The sequence below is a fragment of the Entelurus aequoreus genome, linkage group LG01, assembly GCF_033978785.1.
Source record: "Entelurus aequoreus isolate RoL-2023_Sb linkage group LG01, RoL_Eaeq_v1.1, whole genome shotgun sequence".
NCBI lineage: Eukaryota > Metazoa > Chordata > Actinopteri > Syngnathiformes > Syngnathidae > Entelurus > Entelurus aequoreus.
Window position 1 is genome coordinate 12980830 of NC_084731.1, and position 17487 is coordinate 12998316.

A 17487-nucleotide genomic window follows, 5' to 3' on the forward strand; every position below is an offset into this window, starting at 1 on the left:
AAAAAAAACGATACCGATCATTTCCGATATTACATTTTAACGCATTTATCGGCCGATAATATCGGCAGACCAATATTATCGGACATCTCTATTTTCAACCCATATTCAGTTGAATATGCTACAAAGACAACATATTTGATGTTCAAACTCATAAACGTTTTTTTTTTTTGTCAAATAATCATTAACTTTAGAATTTGATGCCAGCAACACGTGACAAAGAAGTTGGGAAAGGTGGCAATAAATACTGATAAAGTTGAGGAATGCTCATCAAACACTTATTTGGAACATCCCACAGGTGTGCAGGCAAATTGGGAACAGGTGGGTGCCATGATTGGGTGTAAAAGTAGATTCCATGAAATGCTCAGTCATTCACAAACAAGGATGGGGCGAGGGTCACCACTTTGTCAACAAATGCGTGAGCAAATTGTTGAACAGTTTAAGAAAAACCTTTCTCAAGCAGCTATTGCAAGGAATTTAGGGATTTCACCATCTACGCTCCGTAATATCATCAAAGGGTTCAGAGAATCTGGAGAAATCACTGCACGTAAGCAGCTAAGCCCGTGACCTTCCATCCCTCAGGCTGTACTGCATCAACAAGCCACATAAGTGTGTAAAGGATATCACCACATGGGCTCAGGAACACTTCAGAAACCCACTGTCAGTAACTACAGTTGGTCGCTACATCTGTAAGTGCGAGTTAAAACCCTCCTATGCAAGGCGAAAACCGTTTATCAACAACACCCAGAAACGCCGTCGGCTTCGCTGGGCCTGAACTCATCTCAGATGGACTGATACAAAGTGGAAAAGTGTTCTGTGGTCTGACGAGTCCACATTTCAAATTGTTTTTGGAAACTGTGGACATCGTGTCCTCCGGACCAAAGAGGAAAAGAACCATCCAGATTGTTATAGCCAGCATGTGTGATGGTATGGGGGTGTATTAGTGCCCAAGACATGGGTAACTTACACATCTGTGAAGGCGCCATTAATGCTGAAAGGTACATACAGGTTTTGGAGCAACATATGTTGCCATCCAAGCAACGTCACCATGGACGCCCCTGCTTATTTCAGCAAGACGATGCCAAGCCACGTGTTACATCAACGTGGCTTCATAGTAAAAGAGTGCGGGTACTAGACTGGCCTGCCTGTAGTCCAGACCTGTCTCCCATTGAAAATGTGTGAAGCCTAAAATAGCAGAAGGGAGACCCCCGGACTGTTGAACAACTTAAGCTGTACATCAAGCAAGAATGGGAAAGAATTCCACCTGAGAAGCTTCAAAAATGTGTCTCCTCAGTTCCCAAACCTTTACTGAGTGTTGTTAAAAGGAAAGGCCATGTAACACAGTGGTGAACATGCCCTTTCCCAACTACTTTGGCACGTGTTGCAGCCATGGAATTCTCAGTTAATTATTATTTGCAAAAAAAAAAAAAAGGTTTATGAGTTTGAACATCAAATATCTTGTCTTTGTAGTGCATTCAATTGAATATGGGTTGAAAACAGTGGCGTGCGGTGAGGTTAATGTCTGGTGAGGCACTGCATCATCACAGTCAGATTTACAAACATATGAACCCTAAATAGTATCTTATTCACCATGTGATTGGCAGCAGTTAACGGGTTATGTTTAAAAGCTCATACCAGCATTCTTTACACAACTGTAGCACACAAAAAAGCACATTTAATAAAAAAAACATTATTATGGTCTTACCTTTCTTGCTGGACATCCACACAGCCAGCCATTGCGTGTGTACCACGCCGTTTGAGAAGAACGGGTCTTCTGTCCCGAAGTCAAAAGCAAACCTTTTAGCTCCGGCATTGGTCTACCTTTAATTATTACCTCCTGCTTCCATTGAAAGTCCAGTTTAGAAAACTGTCTTATTTTACATATGTAATCCTCCATGTTTTTAATAAAAGTCCAAGCGAGAGGAAATAAACAATCGCTGCACTAATTGACTGGCAAACTTTTTTTTTTTTTTTTCTTCTTCTGCGGCCGAGGAATGATCCTGGGATCACTACCGCCCTCTACCACCAGGAGGCCGGATTACCGCGAGCCTCAACCAGTACGTCTTTTGCAGCAGATTTATGAATGCTCAGCACAAGAAATACGTCACACACATACAGTTTTTGACAAAATACACTGTACATTATATACCTCAGCTAGCTAAACTATGCCATAGTTGAGTTAGCTGATATAATTCATATAGCAATACAGTGTCACTGCTAGGGATGATGTTTGATAAGAAATTATCGAGTTCGAGTCTATTATCGAATCCTCTTATCGAACCGATTCCTTATCGATTCTCTTATCGAGTCCAGATAGGTTGTTGTATATGGAAAAAACACACAATATTTGGTTTAACAAAAGCTCACTTTTATTATATTAGAAAACAATTTAATCTAAAAAATAAATAGATATTGACTGTTACCCACCTAAAAAAATAAAATAAAATAAATAAATATTGAATGTTGTTACCCAAAGTATATTAAGTGGGATTTTTCATAAAAACAACTATATACAGTAACACGAAAACAACCTGTCTCTGTGATCACTATAGGTGTATAAATAATAATATAGTGTTAAATAAAATCGGTCCCTTGGGCACAAAACTGAAAATAATACAGCTCTGCTGCTATTTGACATAACTGTTTGTTATGATGCTTTGACATTTTTGCACTTTATTTCTTTATTGAAAGAAAATTCTGTGAAGAGAAAAGTTGTTTGCAAATGTGGTTTCAATGCTAAAAAAATGAAAAGTTAAAGCTAAAAAAGAAATACACTTTATTGAGTTAACAGGAAGGGGGAAGATGTGATGAGCTAGGGCAGTGGTTCTCAAATGGGGGTACGCGTACCCCTGGGGGTACTTGAAGGTATGCCAAGGGGTATGTGAGATTTTTTTTAAATATTCTAAAAATAGCAACAATTCAAAAATCATTTGTAAATATAAATAAAAACCTATCTATTTTTCCAAATAGTTCAAGAAAGACCACTACAATTGAGCAATATTTTGCAGTGTCATACAATTTAATAAATCAGAAACTGATGACATAGTGCTGTACTTTACTTCTTTATATCTTTTTTTCAACCAAAAATGCTTTGCTCTGATTAGGGGGTACTTGAATTAAAAAATGTTTCACAGGGGGTACATCACTGAAAAAAGGTTGAGAACCACTGAGCTAGGGAATATAACAACTACACTACCCAGCATGCAACGGGAGTGACGAGCATGCGCGGTAGCCCCGAATAGTCTTGCATGTCGTCACCCGTGAAAGTAAACGTCAAGAACTCAGCCAACACGCCTCGTCTGCATTATTTATAATTAGACAGACAACACATCTACAGTGTGATTTTGTTTTGTTTACAAGGAAAGAAAAACAAAAGTTAAAAAAGGGAGATGTGTTGTATATATATGTATGTGCTGCAGTTGTTTTAAGAACGTTGCGACAGCTGCCGTAAAGGAGGTGCGTTGCTAGCCTGGTTGCTATGTTTCCGGTTGGTCGTAAAAGTCTTCATGTGTTTGTACCCTGCTCAAATCTCCCAGTAAAGTTATTCATTGGATTATACCTTTTGTTTTGAACTTTATTACACCTTGGAGCGCTTTTTCCCGTCCATTGTTTTCCTGCTTTCGCTATCTGCGCCTAATGACTGAGCTACGTGACGCCAATTCTTGTGATGTCCCACGGAGCATTTCTGGTCGGGACGGGATTCGTTCCGAGGGATTCGAATAAAGAACCGACTATTTTCTTTACTATAGTGGTCTCGATAACGGGTACCGGTTCTCAAAAAGGGATTCGAGTCCGAGGACTCGGTTCTTTTCTTATCGAACAACCGGGAAAACCGGTTTCGAGTATCATCCCTAGTCACTGCACAGCAGCTCAGCAGTTAGCCGAGTCATTGCGCACAATCCATGTTGAGGCACAACTGAGTGACGTGCCTCAACTGGCTGCTGACCGTCTCTTCTCAGTATTTGAACGGCAAATGTGAAAATAAAAATAAAAATAATCTAAAACTGGTGAAGTTAAATGGAAAATAACTTTAGTATAATCACTGGATACATATACCGTGTTTTCTGCACCATAAGGCGCCCCGTGTTATTAGCCGCACGTTTAATGAACGGAATATTTCAAAACTTTGTTTACCTATTAGCCGCCCCGTGCTATTAGCCGCACCTACGCTACGCTAAAGGGAATGTCAACAAAACAGTCAGATAGGTCAGTCAAACTTTAATAATATATTACAAACCAGCGTTCTAACAATTCTGTTCACTCCCAAAATGTAATGTGCAAATGTGCAATCACAAAAATAGTAACACTCAAAATAGTGCCGAGCAATAGCAACATCAATAACTCAACGTTGCTCGAACGTTAATGTCACACGACACACAAAATAAACATTTAAAGCTCACTTTCTGAAGTTATTACTCATCCACAAATCCCTCGAATTATTCTTCTTCGGTGTGCTTCACTTGTTTTTTGACACCATCGATGATGTGGACGCGCATGCAGTCGTAGATCAACAGGAACGTAGCTGCGTGGAAAAAAGTCACCCGGTGTCTTCGCGTAAACGTCTATCAACCACTCGCTCATCTTTTCTTCATCCATCCATCCCTTCGAGTTAGCTTTTATGATGACGCCGGCTGGAAAGTTCTCTTTTGGCAAGGTCTTCCTTTTGACTATCACCGTGGGTGGAAGTTTCTGGCCGTTAGCATGGCAAGCTAGAAACACAGTAGGACGACTTCTCATTCCCTGTGGTGCGAATATTCACCGTACGTGTTCCCGTTGTATCCACAGTGCGGTTCTTAGGAATATCAAAAGTCAGTGGAACCTTGTACGCGTGTCTCTTAGTAGGAGACATTTTGTGGTCTTTACAGAAACACACAAATGAAATGAAACGTAATATCCGCGCGCTTCTTCTTCTACGGGGGCGGGTGCTCACCTTGGCGGTTGCTTACAGTAGAAGAAGAAGCGCTTCCTCTTCTATGGGGGCGGTTGCTTACCGTAGAAGAAGAAGCGCTTCCTCTTTTACGGGGAAAAAAGATGGCGGCTGTTTACCGTAGTTGCGAGACCTAAACTTTATGAAAATAAATATGAATATTAATCCATATATAAGGCGCACCGGGTTATTAGCCGCACTGTCTGCTTTTGACAAAAATTGTGGTTTTTAGGTGCGGCTTATGATGCGGAAAATACGGTAACAATTTAATAAATTTTTTTTTCTTTTTAAATTTTTTTTCTTTCCATGATGGCAGGTGAGGCCCCGCCTCCCCCTGCCTCTAGTGACGGCACGCCACTGGTTGAAAAGGATTTGCAAATCATTGTATTCCGTTTATATTTACATCTAACACAATTTCCCGACTCATACGGAAACTGGGTTTGTATATAGAAAAGTATCGAAGAGTACCGAAAAGTATCAAAATAATTTGATAATATTGGCATGGACACGAATGTGCTTCATTTGATGCGACAACTCTTGGAAGTGTTGAGGCGCTTTTCAGGAAAAAAATGGCGTTGAAATACAGACTGCACATGTGGAACGTTCACAGCATCTGTACGTCTTTGGGAAACTTTATCCAAGAACACTGTTGGAGCTTCAGAGAGTCTACCAGTCGTATAATACCTCATGTCTCCCTGTGAAGCCAGAGTGCAAGGTTTCACCGTCTGTAACGCCATATTCATGTCAACACATCAAAGAAAGGGAAAAAGAAACTAGACGCTTTCTTTTCTTCACGCTGTAATGAAGCGCCGTCTGCTCCTGAGTTGTCGAGGCCTTGAAATTAGTGGCGCTCATGCAAATGTCCTGGACATGTTTTTTTTAAAAGTCGCCGTTTATTGGTTTCGCACATTCCTAACAGGTTACGTTACCTACTCACACGTTTACACTTGCACGAGTAATCATATCTGGAAAGAAGTAGGAAGACGCAAAGCCCATGTAATCGTACCCTTGCTCCTCAGCTACTGCTGATCATTCCCAGATTCCGGACCTAAAAGATGATTTATTCACTCACAACAGAATCAGAATAGTTTTTTTATTGCCATTGTTTGATTCCTGGCACACCCCGTTCTGCGGCAGGCCACGCCCCCCTATTTTCTTACAGGTTGGCAGCTGTTTTTGTGTTTTTGGGACATACAGTCGTGGTCAAAAGTTGACATAAAGTCATGGCTGTCTTGAGTGACCACAGAACTTTCCTCCAGAAGGTCTTATCGTTGTCCATGTGATGTCAGATGAAACAAAAATGGAGCTGTTTGGCCACAATACCCAGCAATATGTTTGGAGGAGAAAAGGTGAGGCCTTTAAAGGCCTACTGAAAGCCACTACTACCGACCACGCAGTCTGATAGTTTATATATTAATGATGAAATCTTAACATTGCAACCCATGCCAATACGGCCGGGTTAACTTATAAAGTGCAATTTTAAATTTCCCGCTAAACTTCTGGTTGAAAACGTCGCGGTATGATGACGTATGCGCGTGACGTCACGAGGTCAAGGGAAGTGTTTGGACCCAATTCAAATACCTCTGTTTTCTTCGACAAAATTCCACAGTATTCTGGACATCTGTGTTGGTGAATCTTTTTGCAATTTGTTTAATGGACAATGGAGACTGCAAAGAGAAAGGCAGCGCCGGTCAGTAAGAAGCTACTCCTACAGACCGCGACCACTTCCCTGAGGACAGCAGGAACTTCACTCGGTGACAGAAAACACTGTGAGTAATGGCTTCCTGCGCGTCTTGCACCATACTCACGGAGAGGTTGGCTCTGCTAGAGGGCCGTGTCCGCCAGTTAGAGCAGAGTAATGTCGTAACTTTAGATGTTGCGGACACATCTGCTAGCGTTAGCTGTAGCGAGCTAACTAGCCCAGCTTGTAGCAGTCCTAAGCGGCCTACAAGCTACGGTGTACCGGTTGAGACGCATAATAGATTTAGCTCTTTAGCTAGTCCTACACCCCAGTCTACCGGGCACCACACCTTAGTTATAGGGGACTCCATCACCCGAAACATAAAGCTTAGCAAACCAGCCACAATAAAGTGTATCCCCGGGGCCAGAGCACCTGACATTGAAGCTAATCTTAGGGAGCTAACTCGCAACAGGCCTAGTAAACACGTACGACAGGCTAATCGCACCACTAATTATGCGAATATAGTTGTACACGTTGGCTCCAATGACACTAGAATGAGACAGTCAGAGATTACAAAGAGAAACATAGCCAGGACTTGTGATCTCGCCAGAAAGATGTCCAGGCATCGAGTAATTGTCTCTGGCCCCCTGCCTGCGAGAGGCAATGATGAGAGATATAGCAGATTAGTCTCGCTTAACAAGTGGTTTGGCTAGCTACTGTAGGCAGCAGGGACTAACGTTTATTGATAACTGGCCCTCTTTCTGGGGCAAACCAGGCTTGCTGATGAGAGACGGCCTTCACCCTAACCAGGAAGGCGCCATCATCCTGTCTAGAAACATAGACTACTATTTAAGTCTCACTTGACTGACTACACTAGAGCAAGCCCGGTCACAGGCAATTACAATGTCTGTTAGTCCGGGTGAGGAGTCAGTTAAGCTAGAACTAGCCAGCGCCAGGCTGGATAATCCATGTACGCATAGCAATTCTCTTAGAATAATACACAATTCACATAATGTTTTTTCTGTTGTGTCTGTGTCAGAGGTGGACATGCATTCTACTGAGGTGGCAAATTATGATATGTCCAGTCTATTGCAGCACCAAGCAAACAATCGGAAAATTCCCGTCATATCAATTCCTAGATATGGTCGAAACTATTTAAAGTGCACTACGCATAATAAACGCAACATTGTTAATATTGCCACTACGGATAATCTTAACAAAAACTCGTCAAAACAGCCCAATACCTATAATATGGGCTTTTTAAACATAAGATCATTGTCTCCCAAGGCGTTATTGGTTAATGAGGTCATTAGAGACAACAATCTTAACGTCATTGGTCTTAGCGAAACCTGGCTCAAACCGGACGAATTTTTTGCGCTCAATGAGGCATCTCCTCCTAACTATACGAATGCGCATGTTGCCCGCCCTCTTAAAAGGGGAGGGGGTGTCGCACTAATATACAATGAAAATTTCAACCTTACCCCTAACCTAAATAATAAATATAAATCGTTTGAGGTGCTTACTATGAGGTCTGTCACACCGCTACCTCTCGACCTGGCTGTTATCTACCGCCCCCCTGGGCCCTATTCGGACTTTATCAGTGAATTCTCAGAGTTCGTTGCTGATCTAGTGACGCACGCCGACAATATAATCATAATGGGGGACTTTAATATCCATATGAATACCCCATCGGACCCTCAGTGCGTGGCGCTCCAAACCATAATTGATAGCTGTGGTCTTACACAAATAATACATGAACCCACGCATCGCAACGGTAATACAATAGATCTAGTGCTTGTCAGGGGTGTCACCACCTCCAAAGTTATGATACTTCCATATACTAAAGTAATGTCCGATCATTACCTTATAAAATTTGAAGTTTTGACTCTTTGTCAACAAGCTAATAATAATAATAACTGCTATAGCGGCCGCAACATTAATGCTGCCACAACGATGACTCTTGCTGACCTACTGCCTTCGGTAATAGCACCATTCCCAAATTATGTCGGCTCTATTGATAAACTCACTAACAACTTTGACGATGCCTTGCGCGAAATTATTGATAGTATAGCACCGCTAAAGCAAAAAAGGGCCCCTAAAAGGCGCACCCCATGGTTTACAGAAGAAATTAGAGCTCATAAATTATCATGTAGAAAACTGGAACGCAAATGGCGCGCGACTAAACTTGAGGTTTTCCATCAAGCATGGAGTGATAGTTTAATAACTTATAAACGCATGCTTACCTTAGCTAAAGCTAAATACTACTCAAATCTCATCCGCCTCAACAAAAACGATCCTAAATTTCTGTTTAGTACAGTAGCATCGCTAACCCAACAAGGGACTCCTCCCAGTAGCTCCACCCACTCGGCAGATGATTTTATGAATTTCTTTAATAAGAAAATTGAACTCATTAGAAAGGAGATTAAAGACAACGCATCCCAGCTACAACTGGGCTCTATTAACACAAATACGACTGTATATACGACGGACACTGCCCTCCAAAATAGTCTCTCTATTTTTGATGAAATAACATTAGAGGAATTATTACAGCGTGTAAGTGGGATAAAACAAACAACATGTTTACTTGACCCACTTCCTGGGAAACTTATCAAGGAACTGTTTGTATTATTAGGTCCATCAGTGTTAAATATTATAAACTTATCACTTTCCTCTGGCACTGTTCCCCTAGCATTCAAAAAAGCGGTTATTCATCCTCTGCTCAAAAGACCTAACCTCGATCCTGACCTCATGGTGAACTACCGACCGGTCTCCCACCTTCCGTTTATTTCCAAAATTCTCGAAAAAACTGTCGCACAGCAGCTAAATGAACACTTAGTGACTAACAATCTCTGTGAACCTTTTCAATCCGGTTTCAGGGCAAATCACTCTACGGAGACAGCCCTCGCAAAAATGACTAATGATCTATTGCTAACGATGGATTCTGATGCGTCATCTATGTTGCTGCTTCTTGATCTTAGCGCCGCTTTCGATACCGTCGATCATAATATTTTATTAGAGCGTATCAAAACACGTATTGGTATGTCAGACTTAGCCTTGTCTTGGTTTAACTCTTATCTTACTGACAGGATGCAGTGCGTCTCCCATAACAATGTGACCTCGGACTATGTCAAGGTAACGTGCGGAGTTCCCCAGGGTTCGGTTCTTGGCCCTGCACTCTTTAGTATTTACATGCTGCCGCTGGGTGACATCATACGCAAGTACGGTGTTAGCTTTCACTGTTATGCTGATGACACTCAACTCTACATGCCCCTAAAGCTGACCAACACGCCGGATTGTAGTCAGCTGGAGGCGTGTCTTAATGAAATTAAACAATGGATGTCCGCTAACTTTTTGCAACTCAACGCTAAGAAAACGGAAATGCTGATTATCGGTCCTGCTAGACACCAACATCTATTTAATAATACCACCTTAACATTTGACAACCAAACAATTAAACAAGGAGACTCGGTAAAGAATCTGGGTATTATCTTCGACCCAACTCTCTCGTTTGAGTCACACATTAAGAGTGTTACTAAAACGGCCTTCTTTCATCTCCGTAATATCGCTAAAATTCGTTCCATCTTGTCCACTAGCGACGCTGAGATCATTATTCATGCGTTCGTTACGTCTCGTCTCGATTACTGTAACGTATTATTTTCGGGCCTCCCTATGTCTAGCATTAAAAGATTACAGTTGGTACAAAATGCGGCTGCAAGGCTTTTGACAAAAACAAGAAAGTTTGATCATATTACGCCTATACTGGCTCACTTGCACTGGCTTCCTGTGCACTTAAGATGCGACTTTAAGGTTTTACTACTTACGTATAAAATATTACACGGTTTAGCTCCAGCCTATCTCGCCGATTGTATTGTACCATATGTCCCGACAAGAAATCTGCGTTCAAAGAACTCCGGCTTATTAGTGATTCCCAGAGCCAAAAAAAAGTCTGCGGGCTATAGAGCGTTTTCTATTCGGGCTCCAGTACTCTGGAATGCCCTCCCGGTAACAGTTAGAGATGCTACCTCAGTAGAAGCATTTAAGTCCCATCTTAAAACTCATTTGTATAATCTAGCCTTTAAATAGACCCCCCCTTTTTTAGACCAGTTGATCTGCCGTTTCTTTTCTTCTCTCCTCTTCTCCCCTGTCCCTTGCGAGGGGGAGTTGCATAGGTCCGGTGGCCATGGATGAAGTGCTGGCTGTCCAGAGCCGGGACCCCGGGTGGACCACTAGCCTGTGCATCGGTTGGGGACATCTCTGCGCTGCTGACCCGTCTCCGCTCGGGATGGTTTCCTGTTGGCCCCGCTGTGGACTGGACTCCCGCTGATGTGTTGGATCCACTGTGGACTGGACTTTCACAATGTTATGTCAGACCCACTCGACATCCGTTGCTTTCGGTCTCCCCTAGAGGGGGGGGGGGGGGGGTTACCCACATATGCGGTCCTCTCCAAGGTTTCTCATAGTCATTCACCGACGTCCCACTGGGGTGAGTTTTTCCTTGCCCGTATGTGGGCTCTGTACCGAGGATGTCGTTGTGGCTTGTACAGCCCTTTGAGACACTTGTGATTTAGGGCTATATAAATAAACATTGATTGATTGATTGATTGAAAGAAGAAAGTTGTAGGTGCGATCGGTGTATTAGCGGCTGGCTGCAGCAACACCAACACCAGGAGGTTGTGTTGTGTTTTGAGCAGGATAGCAGACGCACTACGGTGAGTACAGCTTTGGCTTCCAAACATTTGATCGCTTGCCCGTACGTGCGTGTCGATATGTGAATGTCACGTACGTAACTTTGGGGAAATATATGTTTCTTGCCGACTCTGATGGCGGCCGGGGTGTCATCAAAAGCGTACAACGCCCGCCGCCGCATCTAAGTTAGCTTCTATTTTTTTAGCTTCGCCAAGCTGAAAAATATTAACCGTGTATTTACATGTTCATGGTTTAATAGTATTGTTGATCTTCTGTCTATCCTTCCAGTCAGGGTTTTTTTAAATTTAGTTTCTATCTGCATTTGAGACTGATGCTATCACGTTGGCTACATAGCTAGGTTAGCTTCTATTTTTTTAGCTTCGCCAAGCTGAAAAATATTAACCGAGTATTTACATGTTCATGGTTTAATAGTATTGTTGATCTTCTGTCTATCCTTCCAGTCAGGGTTTTTTTTAATTTAGTTTCTATCTGCATTTGAGACTGCTATGCTATCACGTTGGCTACATAGCTAGGTTAGCTTCTATTTTTTTAGCTTCGCCAAGCTAAAAAATATTAATCGTGTAGTTACATGTTCATGGTTTAATAGTATTGTTGATCTTCTGTCTATCCTTTCAGTCAGGGTTTTTTTTTATTTAGTTTCTATCTGCATTTGAGACTGATGCTATCACGTTGGCTACATAGCTAGGTTAGCTTCTATTTTTTTAGCTTCGCAAAGCTGAAAATTATTAATCGTGTATTTACATGTTCATGGTTTAATAGTATTGTTGATCTTCAATGTGATTATCTTGTGTGATGACTGTATTATGATGATAGTATATATGATAGTATATATCTGTATCATGAATCAATTTAAGTGGACCCCGACTTAAACAAGTTGAAAAACTTATTCGGGTGTTACCATTTAGTGGTCAATTGTACGGAATATGTACTTCACTGTGCAACCTACTAATAAAAGTCTCAATCAATCAATCAATCTGTCTATCCTTCCAGTCAGGGTTTTTTTTATTTAGTTTCCATCTGCATTTGAGACTGATGCTATCACGTTGGCTACGTAGCTAGGTTAGCTTCTATTTTTTTAGCTTCGCAAAGCTGAAAATTATTAATCGTGTATTTACATGTTCATGGTTTAATAGTATTGTTGATCTTCTGTCTATCCTTCCAGTCAGGGTTTTTTTTTAATTGTGTTTCTGTCTGCATTTGAGCCTGCTATCACGTTAGCTATGTAGCTAACTTAGCTTCTATTTTTTTAGCTTCGCAGAACTGAAAATTATTAATCGTGTATTTACATGTTCAGTCACTGTGAATGTCCATTTCGCGTTCTCGACTCTCATTTTCAAGAGGATATAGTATCTGAGGTGGTTTAAAATACAAATCCGTGATCCACAATAGAAAAAGGAGAGTGTGGAATCCAACGAGCCAGCTTGTACCTAAGTTACGGTCAGAGCGAAAAAAGATACGTCCATCACTGCCTCTCAAGTCCTTCACTGTAACGTTCCTCATCTACGAATCTTTCATCCTCGCTCAAATTAATGGGGTAATCGTCACTTTCTCGGTCCGAATCTCTCTCGCTCCATTGTAAACAATGGGGAATTGTGAGGAATACTAGCTCCTGTGACGTCACGCTACTTCCGGTACAGGCAAGGCTTTTTTTATCAGCGAGCAAAAGTTGAGAACTTTATCGTCGATGTTCTCTACTAAATCCTTTCAGCAAAAATATGTCAATATCGCAAAATGATCAAGTATGACACATAGAATGGATCTGCTATTCCCGTTTAAATAAAAAAAAATAATTTCAGTAGGCCTTTAATCCCATGAACACCATTCCTACCGTCAAGCATGGTGGTGGTATTATTATGCTCTGGGCCTGTTTTGCTGCCAAAGAACTGGTGCTTTACAGCAGTGTTTTTCAACCACTGTGAGATATTGTCTGGTGTGCCGTGGAGAAATTATGCAACTTCACCTAATTGGTCCAAAAAATGTTTTTTGCAAATCAATAATTAGAATGTGCAAATACTGTGCCGTGCCTTAGTGTTCGTGCTGTGTCGAACTCGGCTGTAGAACTGTGATCCCAACATGCAGACCACAGCGTGCAGGTGGAAAGGTATGTAACGCTTCAAGGCCTACTGAAAGCCACTACTAGCGACCACGCAGTCTGATAGTTTATATATCAATGATGAAATATTAACATTGCAACACATGCCAATACGGCCGGGTTAACTTATAAAGTGACATTTTAAATTTCCCGCCACACTTCCGGTTGAAAACGTCTATGTATGATGACGTATGCGCATGACGTCAATGGTTGACACGGAAGTATTCGGACACATTGTATCCAATACAAAAAGCTCGGTTTTCATCGCAAAATTCCACAGTATTCTGGACATCTGTGTTGGTGAATCTTTTGCAATTTGTTTAATGAACAATGAAGACTGCAAAGAAGAAAGTTGTAGGTGGGATCGGTGTATTAGCGGCTGGCTGCAGCAACACAACCAGGAGGACTTTGACTCGGATAGCAGACGCGCTATCCGACGCTAGCCGCCGACCGCATGGATGATCGGGTGAAGTCCTTCGTCGCTCCGTCGATCGCTGGAACGCAGGTGAGCACGGGTGTTGATGAGCAGATGAGGGCCGGCTGGCGTAGGTGGATAGCTAATGTTTTTAGCATAGCTCTGTCGAGGTGCCGTAGCTAAGTGGTTGGGGGCGGGGGGCATGGGTGGGGGCGTGGTTATTTACAGCTAGAATTCACCAACTCGAGTATTTCATATATATTTCATATATATATATATATATATATATATATATATATATATATATATATATATATATATATATATATATATATATATATATATATATATATATATATATATATATATATATATATATATATATATATATATATATATATATATATATATATGAAATACTTGACTTTCAGTGAATTCTAGCTATATATATGTATATATATATATATTTATTTATTTTATTTACATAAAATAAATACTTGAATTTCAGTGTTCCGGTGGCTATCCATTAGATGGCAGTATTGTCCTGTTTAACTTCTCCGTTCATGATGAGTATATCATTTCGGCCACCGTGTTCAATGGAGAAGTCTGTTCTACATATTTACAGGCAACATACACCTTCCCCTTCGAACTGTCCTGGATGAACTGAAATTCTTCTTTCCATTCGTTTTGGAACTTGCAAGCGTATTTCTTCATCTTGCTCGTCGACGGCGTCGCCATGTCTGTAATTTCCTCGTTCTTCTGCTTAGTCTCCTTGTTGTGTGCGCAGTTGTGCACTCTACTCTCTAAAAGCCCTAGATGTTATGACGTCATTGGGCAGGCAAGCTGTTTATATTGTGGGAAAGCGGACGTGAGAACAGGCTGTCCCCACTCAGTCTCAGGTCCGCATTGAGCTGGGGGGGGGGGCGTGGCCTCCAGCTCCGGTTGAATACCGGGAGTTTGACGGGAGAAAATCTCTGCCGGGAGGTTGTGGGGAGAGGCGCTGAATACCGGGATTCTCCCGCTAAAAACGGGGGGGTTGGCAAGTATGTGTTAGAGCGTAGTTTGGATCTGTGACTAGAGTACAGCCCAAAAACGTCTCTCGTCATTGAGCAAAATTAAACTCTGTCTATGCATGATTCCTTGCTTCTTGTCTGTTTAATAAATGTCTCCATTGTTTGAACCTGACACTACCAAAAGCGTCCTTATTGCAGTGAAACTTGCCAAGGGACATGTAAGCAAATATTAACATTGCTGTATGTATACTTTTGACCCAGCACATTTGCTCACATTTTCATAATAAATTCATAAAAGAAGCAAACTTCATGAATGTTTTTTGTGACCAACAAGTCTGTGCTCCAATCACTCCATCACAAAAAAATAAGAGTTGTAGAAATGATTGGAAACTCAAGACAGCCATGACATGATGTTCTTTACAAGTGTATGTACACTTTTGACCACCACTGTATATGCTCCACTCTGACAAACATGAAGCTCCAAAAGTAATTAACAGTGGGTGCTTTCCAGGCCACTTAGATAAGGGGGTGTGGAGTTGAGTCCAAGCCAATGACATAATAGTCATACTGCAATATATACTGTATATACAATGAACAGGAAAAGTCTGAAGCCATCAGAAACTGGGCGAAAAGTATCTCCAGGAAAAATGACATCATCTCACACCCACACACAAACTGACTTCAGTGCCTTCCCACTGGCGACAGACAACTTTGCCTTCCAATGATAGAAATATGTGACAGGAAGGAACATATATTGTCAGTCTGCTGGGATTAAGTCCATATTGTGTCGTTTTCCCTTCCCGCAGGTGTGCACGGCAAAAAGTCAGTGTTCAAAAACAAGAAAAAAAACAACTAATATTAGGGGTATTTTATTTGAACTTAGCAAAATGATCTGCCAATAGAACAAGAAAATTTGGCTCGTCTAGACTTTCCAAAACAAGTCAAATTAGCTAACCTCAATGAACCCAAAAATACCTTAAAATAAGTATATTCTCACTAATAACAAGTGCACTTTTCTTGGTACAAAAAAAAAAAAAAGAGACCTTTTTGCTGAATATGTTGAAAAATATTCTTAAATGAAGTAAACGGTAGTGCCATTATCTTGACATAATGATATGCGCTCGGCATTACATTTAGAATAATCAAATCAAATCAACTTTATTTATAAAGCACATTTAAAATGGACCACATGGGTAGCCAAAGTGCTGTACAATGGGCAGGTTGAAAGATGATACAAGTACCGAGCAAACACAACACAACACAAACAGAACACGATAAAAAATAAATAAATAAAACATAAAAACAGGTTCACAGCAGGTGTATTATGGCAGTGGTCCCCAACCACCGGACCGATTGGTACCGGGCCACACAAGAAATTTAAAAAAATATATATATATATATATTTTTTTTTTTTTTTTTTTTTTTTATGAAATCAACATAAAAAACACAATATATGCATTATATATCAATATAGATCAGGGGTCACCAACGCGGTGCCCGCGGGCACCAGGTAGCCCGTAAGGACCAGATGAGTAGCCCGCTGGCCTGTTCTAAAAATAGCTCAAAGTTGTTGGGGTAGCGACCTTGTGTGTCAGCATGTCTGTGATCTTCTTTTAATTATTTTTTTAATTTTTTTTTTTTTTTTTTTTATAAATAGATTTAATTATTTATTTATTTATTTTTTTCCCCTTTTTTTTTTTTTTTTTTTAAATATATTTTATTAATATTATTATTATTATTATTATTATTATGTATTTATTTATTTTATTTATTTATTCCCCTACCTCAGGGGGGGACTCGGCGGGGCGGTTGCTGGTTGTTCCATCTCCATCGTTGGGGTCCCTGCGGGTGGGGTGGGTGGTTCCTGTGGCCCCGTGCTGGGTGGTCCTGTGGCGGCCGGCTTGGGTGGGGTGGCCGTGGGCTGGCCTCGCCGCGCTTTCCGGGGGTGGGGGGGGGCTTGTGGGGGCCCTGTTGCCGGTGGGGCGGGGGCGGTCTTCCCGTCCGGTTGCGGGGGGTCTCCGGGCCCCTCGGGCGGGGCGTCCCGCCTTTCTGTCCGTGTGGGGTGTGGTCTCTCGCTGGCTTGGGGTCTGGCTCCCCCCTGTTTTTCTCGTGCCTTGTCCTCTGCCGGGTGCGTCTGTCTGCAGCCTGCTGCTGGCCCTTGTGGGCGGCACGGTGGGCCAGGCTCTGGGGTTCCTGTCGCTGTCCGGCTTGGCTGCGTGGGGGCGGTGGCCCCTGGTTCCCTGGGCACCACACCTACTGTTTGTGGGATGGGTTCTCGGGGAGGCTGGGGTCGTACTCTGGCTCCCGCACACACTGGGAGTCAAATGTATTGTACATGCAAATTCACATATACTCACACACATACATACACACATACATAGGTACCTACGCTCCCACATACATATACAAATAAATACAGTACATATTTACACACTCAAAGTTCGTACATCCACACGCACATTCATTATACAAACATACTGTATACACATACTGTACATATACATTCACTGTACAAACACACACATACACATACTACACATACATTCACTGTACAAACACACACATACATATACTGTACATATACATTCACTGTACAAACACACATTTACACATACTGTACATATACATTCACTGTTCAAACACACATACTGTATA